Raw genomic sequence first — 11,926 nt, 5'->3', positions numbered from 1 at the left:
GCTTTGGGAGAATTTTGAGAACAGAAAAAGAATCAATGGTTGCAAGGAGTTCTGAGAGCTCTTTCCATTTGGAATAATGGGGTAGAAGCAAATATTAGAGTTTAAGGAGGGGAGGTGCTCTTGAACATGTACAATATGTTGAAAAATGAGCAAGGTTGAAAGGGAGGCAGGATGGGGAAAGGCCTACTACTAACATTTATGGAGCCTGGACAAGAAAACAAATGCAGGCCCACATATTATATAACTCAGTATTTAAAACTTAAACAAAATATATTTTATCCTTTTATTGTGATGAATATACCCTCATCAGGACCCAGCTAGGCAGGTTTGAATTTCAAATTCTCGGAGCCCTTGGTGCTCTGCTCTGTAATGTGATGGCTCAGGGATAGTTGGTGAAGGGCTAAGGCCTGCCTTCTTTCTCTTGTCATTTCTGGCTCCATCCCACAAGCAGCTGCCCTTGGCTTTCCCTTGGTCTTAGTGGGGCAGCACAGTTCACCTTTAAAAGATTGAGATAGCTTCATAAGTTATATAAATGTCTAAGCATAGTACTGTATACCTGAAACTAAACTAAATTAAAATAAATTTAAATTTAAATACAATGTTATCATAGAAAAAGAAAAAGAAGAAAAAGATTGAACCAAGGAAAGGTCCTGAGCAGCCCCTATAAGTGGTCTGGAGCCATCGAGCAGGAAATTCTGGAATATCCAGAGCACTGTCTAAAAGTAGAGGTGGGGAAAAAAAAGAAAGTAAAAGGAAGGATGGGGGCTTAGGATGGGTATGTCTCCTTGGCTTTAGTCCCATCGCCTGTGGGGAGGGACATAGACAGGAAGGCCACAGGAGAGCACGAGTTATAGGATCTAAAGGCACACTGACCCCAGGCAAGAGATATGGGAAAAGCAGGAGCCTAAGAGAAGGTACACGGAGGGAAGAGGATGAGGGGGCCGCCCTAGGACAGGAAATGCCTGGAGGCCCAGGCAGAGGCCTGAAAAAGTACCGAAAAAAGTACAGAATTTGCCTTAACTCTATGATCAATCTCCTAGATTCTCAGTTTAGTCCTCTGGGCTAGGAGGGCCACCCTTACATGTGTGAGGAAGCAAAAGAACTTGTTTTCTCAGTTTTATACCAGGGTTTTCCAGTTGTATTTGCTTTCTGCCTACCGTGATATCACTTGTAGGAGCCCTATTTCAGTTTTTAGTGTGAGAAAAGGAGCTATGATTCCTCTTTTCAAGCCAGTTGGGGAATTATTTATTTAAAGGTAGAGACACTTAAATGATTGTTTTAAGGAAGCATGACAAATGAGACGATGCAGTTCTCTACTTCATCCTTCTCTGGAGACAAACTCAGAATGCTCATGACTTAGAGGCTTCTGTCTGGCTAATGTTAAACCAGCTGAGAACTGGTGGCAGGGACTGAAGTCCAAAACTCCTTGACAGGTTTATGTTATTGCAGCAAGATGAAGAAGCTGCCTGGATGCATTAGATCACCAGTCCCGGCTTCCAGAGACAGAGGCCTGCAAACCAGCCCTTCGCGCATAGAGCTCTTCTGCCACCAGCCAGGCAGAGGTAGAAAAGCTAATTGCTCATTTGAGAAGTATCCCTTCTGTCACCTCCCAACCTCCATCATATTGTTCTCATCCTCAATCCCATTCACTTTAAATAAATTCCAACATTAAGTAGAAATTAATAAAGCCATTCAATAGGCTATTTAGGCAAGTACTGTTGCTAGACATATAAGGATGTCTTTGGGCAAGGGCTTGACTCCAGTTAACCAGATCTGAACTCTTTCTCCTGTACTCTGCTCATTAGGGACTCCACAAGAGTCAAACAAGAGCACATTGCCTTATCACTGCAGGTGAAAGGCTCTGGGGACAGCTTTTCTATCAATAGCCAGTAGAAAATGGCTTATTAGTAACTAGTGGACAAACTTTATTGCACCGAGCTGGTGGACAGTGGCTTCCATTAATCATGGGCCTGTAAGAAAACCAAGAATTGTGTGTTTACAGCTTGTAGCAGGTCCAGTAATATCTGGCTCTCCTTCATGGGCACACATTTAAACTCCATGTCCTAGTCTTGCATCTGGGTGAAGTGTGGCCGATGAAATAAATGTGGAAATGATGCATGTAACTTCCAGTTTGACCTTAAAGCATTCTGCCTGACCTTCTACACTCTCATTTCAATCTGCTTGTCCAGAAGTGAAGGACTATGTGATAGAAGAGCCACATGATGGAAAAATCCCAGATTCTTGAGTGATTGTTTGAAGAACTACTCAGAAGTGTAGCACTTGCGTTGGACTTTGCACAACTAAAAGTAAATCTTTATTTCATTAAGTTACTGAGATTTCGTTTTGTCTGTTTTAGCAACATAACCTAACCTATCCTTCCCTGACTCATACAAGAGGTCCTGATGCCTGTTGTCAAGTGGATGAGCAAGCAAGGGAAAGGTTTGTCACACAGTTGGCAAAAGCTATTCTTCTATTTCTAAGTAGTACAGTATTACCTATTATCCTTTGCATTAAAAAATAAATGCATGAACAGAAGGAAAAAATTCCTTGACTTCCCATTCATCTCCATTTCCACTTCTATGGTCATTTTCACAGGAACATTTTTGAAGAACAGTCTTTTTTTCTTCATTTCCAAACTTACTTTCTCCCAATGAAATAGTTTTAAATGGCTCCCAAATTTATGGCTTCAACCTTGACCTTTTCCTCAGCTCCAGCGTGATGCAACCAAGTAACCTGCTTGGTAACCACATCATATTTCTCCACATAAGCCAAACAAGGAGTCATTCTTGTTTTCCCTTTTCTGTCACTCCCCAGATTTATCAATAAATTCTGTCAGCTTTACTTCCAAAATGTTTTGGACGACTTCTCACCACTACCACTGCTATTGCAAAGGTCCAAGCCACCATTTCTCTCTAGGACTGCTTTATATCATCTTGAGCTGACGATATGACAATTTCATATGGTTCAACCTAATTAATTGCCTCCTAGCCATTGCCTGCTCCCATATTTGCCACTCAACAGTTTATTCTCCACATGGTAGCCAGAGTCATCTTCATAAAAGACATAAAGTGGATCCTGTATCTCCCTGGTTTAAAACCTCCTAAGGTTCTCTGCTGCATTTAACATTAAGTTTGAAATCATGACCCCAAGTCAGTTCCCTGTTGGATGTGACCTCTACGACCTCCTGAACAATTCCACTCTCCCCTATCAAGCACTTCTGAGAAATTCCTCTTGACCTTTCCATAATTCCCTCACTGCACCCTCAAATCACCCCCCCCCCTTTTCCTTGGGATACAGAATTATAATGACCCAGAGTTTAGAGTCAGAAAAGTACTTGGATCCTTTTACTTCTGATTCTGTGATGTGTGGTAGATTTCTCGAATTTCTTGAAACTCAAGTTCTTTATTTGTGAAATGGTGATGATCTATCTCAGAGGGCTATTGTACAGATTAAGTGATGTAAATTATTAAAAGTGCTTAGTACCCTGTCTATTACTTTGTATATAAAGTTGGCATTTATCATGTGGCCTTCGAGCCACTCTGTCTATCCCAGTCCATCCCCCTTTTCCTTTCTAAATAATCACTTCTCTATTCTTGACTCAAGCCTGGTATAATTCAAACATCTGACTCATTCTCCTTCCCTCCTGGTCATCTGACTCTAACAGTCCTTTATTGTATAATATCAGCTTTTTAAGGGGTTCCTTTACTTCGGAAAACTTGTCTTTGGGATGTAAGCGTGATTGTTTTTGCCTGTGGGAATGATAAGAACACTGAGCAGAGAATTAACAGTCAGGAAATCTACATTTGAAGACTCAGACACTTTCAAGTTATGTGACATTGAACGAGACCTTTAACTTTTCTGAGTCTTTTTTTTTTTTTTTAAATCTGGAAAATGAGGTATAGCACCCATCTTGCAGGGTTGCTGTGATACATAAGATCATATGAGTGAAAGTGCTATAATGTAAAGTACAACGTAGATTAACTCAGAATAATTACTCTCTTTTGATATTAATACCCATAAAAACCTAACACCTGTGATTTCCACTCTCAAGGCACATGTAAATTGCCATTTGCTTTCTTTAGAGTCACTTCCCAACCAGTCTTTTTTCATTGTCAGAGCCTGGATTGGCTATGTTTCGTTTGGGCTTCCTGAGCCCTATCTTAGGGTGAGAGAATTACTGTGGGTAGGGACACAGATCTATTAAGAGTTGCCAAATTTAGCAAATAAAAATACAGGATACCACCACCAGCCCCCCCCCCCCGCCCAGTTAAATTTGAATTTCAGATAAACAGAAAATAAGTTTTAAGTATAAGTATGACCTGTACAATTCATATTTTTCTGGCAACCTTGAACCCTGTAGAAAACTTGGTGGACACCAGTCCTATGCTGCGGTCATTCACTGTGGCCTGAAATCTAACATGACATCTTGATTATGCTCTGGCAAGTTTTCAGGACACAGGCCACCTTTTGGCCAGTCATTACACACAGGAGGCTGTTCTTGGTGGCCATGATCAACTCGGGGAGCTAATTAAGTGTGGCTATGCATGGAGCTCTCATGGTACAAGAAGACTGACCTTAATTTTCAGGTCTCTGTCGCCTGTCTTCTGAGTCTTTGCTTCTTTGGTAACCAATAAACACCCAGCAACTCAGTGGTGACTCCTGAGTTGAAGTCAATTTAAAAGTCAATTACCGAGCATCTGCCTTGTGCAAGGCTTTGGGCACAGGTGTGAATCAGACCTAGTGCTTGCTCTAGAGGAGCTTGAAACCTCAAAAGTTGACAGTTTCCACATCAGAATTAGCTTCCGATTTCAGCTTCTCAGTCTCTCCTTGGTTCTGAATCATGACTCTATAACATTGCTCCAGTAAGTAGCTCTTCCTCAGGCCACTGGATAGGGAGTGGGCAAGACTTCATACCGCAAACTACCAGATGCTCTTCTTTCTTGGTGGAATAGTCCTAGGATCCTGGAGAATTTCCCCCAATATTTATCCTAGGGAACACTCCATATACACATAAACACAAGCACAAACACATGTAGAATTTATTGCCTTTTCCTGACCAAACTTGATTCTAATTAGGTTAACTTTCTTTGTTAACCACTACATTTCCTCCTCATTCTGAAGCTGCTGACCATGTGACATGGTGTTTCTGCTTTAGTGCCAGGTGGTCAAACATAATAGGGCTTATCCTGGATGTCCCTACCCCTGCCTCTTAGCCCCTCAGGCCAGCTCATCCAAGTGGGCTCCTTGGAAACCTGCAGCACCCCCTCCCTGCCCTCCCGCCCCACTCCAGCTCCTTGCCAAGGAGAAAAATAAAGCAGAAAAGAGAGGTTGGGCCAAAATCATGGCAGTTACAGCACATACACCAACTTTTTGCAGCTCTCGAAGTTTTGTTACTAACATCACTGCCCTTATCCTTCTGTCTTTGTGAGTTTTTATCTTTAAAATAATCCCTTAACTTGTTTTTGAGCAGTTGTTTTACTGTTGCATTAGAAGTGCTCAGGGACATACAAACGTAAACCTGTGTATTCAGGCTGCCATCTCTATGAAAAGCTCAAGCTTACACTTTTTTTGTTATGGTTGTCAACTGATGGGTCATTGGTGCTAATTCAGGTACTAATTTACGGTAAAGAAGGAAACTATTCAGTGCAAGCAAACAGCTCAGTAGTGATACAGGCCAGCTATGGAACAGCTTAATAGTGTTACAGCTCAATTATGGAGCAGCATGGCTGTGAGGAGGCCCTGGGGTGAGGCCCCTCTCCAGCTAGACGGCTCTGCTCTGCCTTGCTCATTCTGTTCTGGTGTGACCTTTGTCGTTTCATCTTTGGTGGTTTAGCTCCAGCCAAGGAAATATAGTCTTCAGTAGAAAGACAAAGTATACTCCCTGAGCCAGAGGGTTATTGACTTATATAGGCAGAAGTCACCACACCTGGTCCCTGATTGGTCCATCCTCATACAAATGAGGACTTTGAGCCCTTACAGTTTGATCCAAAAGTCACTGTCCGATTGGTTAAAATGGAGCTGCTCTGATTGGTCAGTAAAAATGCTGATGAGGATATAGCTGCACAGCTCTAAATAGACAGGGAAAGCCTTAGTGCTATTGATTGAAATACAATTCCAGGAGCTTTTTTATAAGGGCTGGCTCAGATGGCAGTAATAGAGTGCAGGCAGTCAGTTCAGTGCAGACTTTTTCCTGCTATTTGTGTGAGATGCCACTATGTAGAAATGGCTGCCAGGCTCTGTTTTTTAAATTTGAGCTCAGTTAGCCACCAGGAGCTCTTCTTAGTAGGTATCTTCTTTCTCAGGGTCCACACAGTTAAGCTTACTTACACTCTTGACTATCGTTCTATACCTCACCTCTATGTTTCACTATCTATGAAAGATTTTCAACAGGAGACTACTATGTTTGCATCTTTAGAAAGTTAACTTCGGCAATGGTGTAGGAGACAGAGATCAAATTGTGGTAGTGAAGCCATGCTGAGGCTAAGAGTCACAGACTCTTACAAAAAGGAATGTTGTGGAGTCTCACCTCATTGGGAGCATCATTCGGTGCTCTGAGAGCTGTTCAAGAGATTAAAACTTGCTAGTAAAAAGTTACTCTTAAAAGCCCCTTAGGAAACAGTCACATCAGAGTCAAAAAAGCACTGTGTTTCCTCAGCTTTGGATCAGATTGTTGTTTTAGCCCTTGAACACCAGAAGTAGTTGACTTGTATTTGTTGAATAAGAAATATTCATCTTTAGACCTTATATTCACATTCAACATGGTACTGCAGACATGATGGGGGCCACAAGTTCTTGTCTGCCCGTCACCACAGCACAGGAAGTAGGTTCTCACCAGACATTGTGTCTGCTGGTGCCTTAATATTGAACTTCCAACCTCCAGAACTGTGAGAAATAAATTTATGTTGTTTACAAGCCACCTAGTTTATAGTATATATTTTTGTTATAGCAGCCCAAATAGAGTAAGACAAATAGAGTGTAGGGGGAGGTATAGAAAGCTAGGGGAATAGTTTTGCTATAGAATAGTAAGTCTTAAAGTGTGGTCCAGGGCATCTCTGAGACCCTTTCTAGAGTCTGTGATGTCAAACCTATTTTCACAATAACACTAAGACATTGTTTTCCTTTTTATTCTTTTGCTCTCATAAAGTGCTGATTATTCCAGAGGCCACATGACATATAATGACATCATTTCTCTATCAGCTAATAGAATATAGTATAGTTTGTATATTGTGTTTTAAAAATTTCTCAGTTTTAATTTCTAAAATGGTAAATGTAGATATAGTCTACCTAATAAGAAGCATGTTCAGGTCTTCAATAATTTTCAAGAGTGTAAGGGGGTCCTGTGATCATCATACTCAAGAACTGCTGCTATGGAAAAAAGAAAATTAATTTTTTTCCCCATATATTTCCGTTAGTGCTCAGAAAAGCATTTAAGGGTACTTGTAAAATGCCTTCAGAACCCTAACTCCTCACTCCAGCTGCCAAGATCTTGAATGCCCTACCCCAGCCTCTCTCTTCCATTGGATGACTGTGATCTATCAACATCGGTATTCTCTTCATTTCCAGAAGATATGAAAACTCTGCATTTCAGTATACTGTCCTCTGTTCTTTTCCCATGCCTCCCACCTTCAAATGCTGGGCTGCTTCCCTACCCCAGAACTCAGGTCAACTCCTCGGAGCAGTTCCCCTATCTCAGTGGGACTTCTTCCTAATTATCTCCAACTCAGCACCAATTTTTTTTCACTGTAGAATTTAACACAAGTTATAATTAGTTTATTTGTTTACTTGTAACAACTGCTTCCTCCCAATAAACTGAGAGCCGAGATCATGTGTGTTTCATCTTGTTTTAGCATAAGCTGGCACATACAAGCTACTCAATTCATATTGAATGAATGAATTTTTTTCTGTTCCCCCCCCCAAGTTTATTGAAATATAATAGACAATCAGTTGCTTGTATTTACGTTGTACAATTCAATGAGGTTTTTTTTTTTTTCAATTTTAGTTGGCATTCAATAATGTATTAGTTTCAGTTGTACAGCATAGTGATTAGAGATCTATATAACTCACAAAGTGGTCACCCCTGTAAATCTAGTACCTCTCTTGCCCCTTACATATTTTTACAATATTATTTACTATTTTCCTTATGCTACACTTTATATCTCCATGACTATTTTGTATCTATCCATATATATTTCTTAATCCCTTTACCATCCCTCACAACCTCCTCCTGTCTAGTAGCCTCAAAATATTCTCTATAACTATGAGTTTGTTTTTGTTGTTGTTATTGTTTATTTTGTTCTTTATATTCCACATGCACGTGAAATCATGTGGTATTTCTCTTTCTCTAACTGACTTACTTCAGCGCAATACCCTCTAGGTCCATCAAGGAACTTTTTCCACCCCCTTCCTTTTAGTCTGTGTGTGTCTTTTAATCTGAAATGAGTCTCTTGTAGGCAGCATATGTAGGAATCTTGTTTTCTTATCCATTCGGCCACACTATCTTTTGGTTGGAGCATTTAATTCTTTTCCATTTAAGATACTTGTTGATAGATATGTAGTTATTACCAGTCTTTATTCCTGTTTATGACACATATTTTTTCTTCTTAAAGAAGTCCCTCCAACATTTCCTGTAATACTGGCTTGGTGATGATAAATTCCCTTAGCTTATATTTGTCTGGGAAGCTCTTTATCTGTCCTGACTCTAAATGATAGCTTTGCTGGATAAAGTGTTCTTGATTGTAGATCCTGGGTTTTCATCGCGTCGAATACTTTTTGCCAAGCCCTTCTGTTCTCCAAAGTTTCTTTTGAGAAATCAGCTGCCAGTCTTATGCCAGTCTAACTGCTTTTCTCTTGCTGCTTTTAAGATTCTCTCTTTATATTTAATTTTTGACATTTTAATTATGATGTGTCTTTGTGTGGGTCTCTTTGAATTCCTCTTTCTTGAGACTCTCTGAGCTTCCTGGGGTTGTATGTCTATTTCCTTCACCAGCTGAGGGAAGTTTTCTATCATTAAATAGCTTTTTAACTTCCTGTTTTCCTTATGGTAGCCCTATGACATGGATATTTTTATATTTAATTGTGTCCCTTAGGTCCCTTAAATTATTATGATATTCTTGGCTTCTTTTTTCTTGCCATTCCAATTGAGTGTCCTTGGCTTCCTCATCCTCTTTATCAGTTGTTCAGTCCTCTTCTTCATCCATTCTGTTGATTCCCTCTAATATATACTTCATCTCATATAATGTATTCTTCATTTCAGACTGGTTCCATTTTATAATTTCCATTTCCATTTTTATGGGTTTTTTCCTTATATTTTTGTTAAACACTTCCCCTCAGTTCATTGAGCATCTTTATAACCAGTGTTTGAACTCTGCATCTGTTAGATTGCTTAAATCCATTATTCCTGGATCTCTGTTCTGTTCTTTCATATGGTTTCTGCTTCTTTGTCTTCTCATTTTGGCTGCCTTTCCATGTCTGTTTCTATGTACTAAGCAAAGCTCCTGAGTCTCCTGGTCTTATTACTGTGGATTTGTGTAGTAGGCGTCCAGTGGCACAGTCCTGAGAGGGGTTTGGCTGCAGGTCAAGTTTAGCACCAGCCTGTGCCTCCCACAGGGGCACCTGTTAAGATTCAGCAAGCAATCCACAGATGCTGTGCTTATAGCTGCCTCAAGAAACCACTCCAGAAACCAAGGCCTGCTGCCACCAGCGTGAGTCTTGGCACTGCTCAGCAAGGAGCACTGGACTCCTAGAGGACACAACTGGATGTTGCTTGTGTGAGCCAATGAGTTAGGGGAAGTGGAGTTTCAGGGAATCCCCTGAGTGGAGTGATTTCTGTTATTCAGTTTGATGATGTCTCAGCTATGGTGGTGCTGTGCTGGCACACTGGGAGGAGGGATGGTTCAACAGAGGAACAGTAGATACTGCCAGCACTTCTCAAAGAAGAAAGTCTCACCTCCGGCCCTTGCTCCGACAGCTCAGTGCTCCCCTGGTACTCACTGAGGAGCTGACCCAGTGCTGGTACTCAGAGAGCGCGAGTCCATCACAGCAAAAGTCCATTTGCAGACATGGTCCCTTTAAGAGGTGTCTGAAGCTACCAGCTGCAGCTGCCACAGCTTCTGTCCCACTCAGCTGCTCAGGATTGGGTACCCTTGTGCCTTCACCCCCTCCTCCCTCCTTCTGTTACAAGGTGATTTCTTATTTCTCTCCCTAGTTGTAGGGCTTCTGTTCATCTAGACTCCAGGTGACTCTGCTTGCTGTTTGCTCCATGTTTCCATCACAACTTTGACGATGAATGAAGCTTCTACCATCTATGTTATTTTGCCTGGTCTCCTCCAAATGAATTATTGGTTAAGGTAAAGTTAAGTGAGAAAATTGGGGTGAAGATAAAATAAGAGGAGATGTACTATGAATTTTGGGGAGAAGTCAGAATGCAAAATGCAAGTGCAAGATACTTCATGTTTGCTAAAGAGAACAAAAATGTGGCCTTAAACTTTTTCACAGCAAATTCAGAGAATGGAACTCTCAGTTATGTGATTCAGGCCCCTGAGATAAAATCAGGCTTTTTCAGGAAAGGCACAGTTATTCCCAGTGTTCATCCTTAAGAAGTGTTTATCTTGGAGGGTCAGAGCCTCGGGAAGTCTTAAATCAATATATTAGAGCATAAGTCCAATTTCCGTTTAATTGTAAAGGCATCTCCCTCTTGAAAGACAACAATATTTATTTGCTATTGTTTGTTGTAATTTTTCTTTAAATGGAAAGGTAATGTATTATTATTTTTTTATTATAAAAGTCATTTATTTTCATTCTTAAAATCCAAAAAGTATGAAAGTTTATACTTATTTTATTTATTTTTCTACACTCCCCCCAAAAATGATTATACAACAAATTGTTTTGTAATATACTTTCCTCACTCAATAGTATTTGTTATCTTTCTATGTCAATTCACATAGAACCAGATAATGATTTTAATATCTAACAGTATCTTATTTTGTGGTTCTACTATAATTTGACTCATCCTCTTTTTCTTGCCTAAATTTTTGGTATTCTAAATACTCTAGTATCACTTTTTCTATGCCTTTATTCATCAGTCTAATTATTTCCTTAGAATGGCAATTTTCTTTCCTTTCTTCTTTTATTTCTTTCTACCTGCTCCTTTGGCACGAGTTTGAAATTTAGCCCTAAGATAAATCCTAGAAAATGGAACTGCTAGGTCAAATTATGAGTATAATTAATGTTTTAATAAATGTTGCTAATTTGCCCTCCTGAAATAATGAATCAATTTATATATTCTCTGGTTGTGCTTGAGAATTTCCATTTCCTGGTGGTCTCCCAAACACCATTCTTTTTTTCATTATATTTTTTATAGCTTTATTGAGGTATCATTGATATACAATAAACCATACATATTTACTACTATTAAATATTTTCTCGGTATATGAAACATGATGTTTCGCCAATTTAATTCACTTTGATTGAGCATCTTAGCATATGTTCATGGAAAATTATTTTGTGTGTTGCCTGTTTCATTGCCAATTTCTCACTTAATTTTTGGTCTTTTTCTTATCTATAGATAGATCTATAGATAGAAAATCAGATTTGGATTTGCTATTAAAACCAATATTAAAATTAGAATGTCATTGTACTCCCCAACTGCTTGGCTGACTTCTGTGCCAAAGTCTGCCCTGCCTGGTACTGTGGCATCGCTAACCACAGATGAACAAGGCCTCAAGAAGGAAAATGACACCAGCTAGGGAGGAAGCTGCTCTTGGTTACTGTACCAATCGGGGCTCCACCAGAGAAACAGAAGCAATAGGAGACACACACACACACACACACACACACACACACACTCACATTTGTTTGTTGATTGACTGATTGATGGTAAAGAATTAGCTTACATGATTGTAGGGCTAGCTAGGCAAATCTAAAATCT

This window comes from Pteropus alecto, unplaced genomic scaffold (assembly GCF_000325575.1).
Source record: "Pteropus alecto unplaced genomic scaffold, ASM32557v1 scaffold245, whole genome shotgun sequence".
In the NCBI taxonomy this organism is placed as follows: domain Eukaryota; kingdom Metazoa; phylum Chordata; class Mammalia; order Chiroptera; family Pteropodidae; genus Pteropus; species Pteropus alecto.
This window is presented reverse-complemented; position numbering follows the sequence as displayed.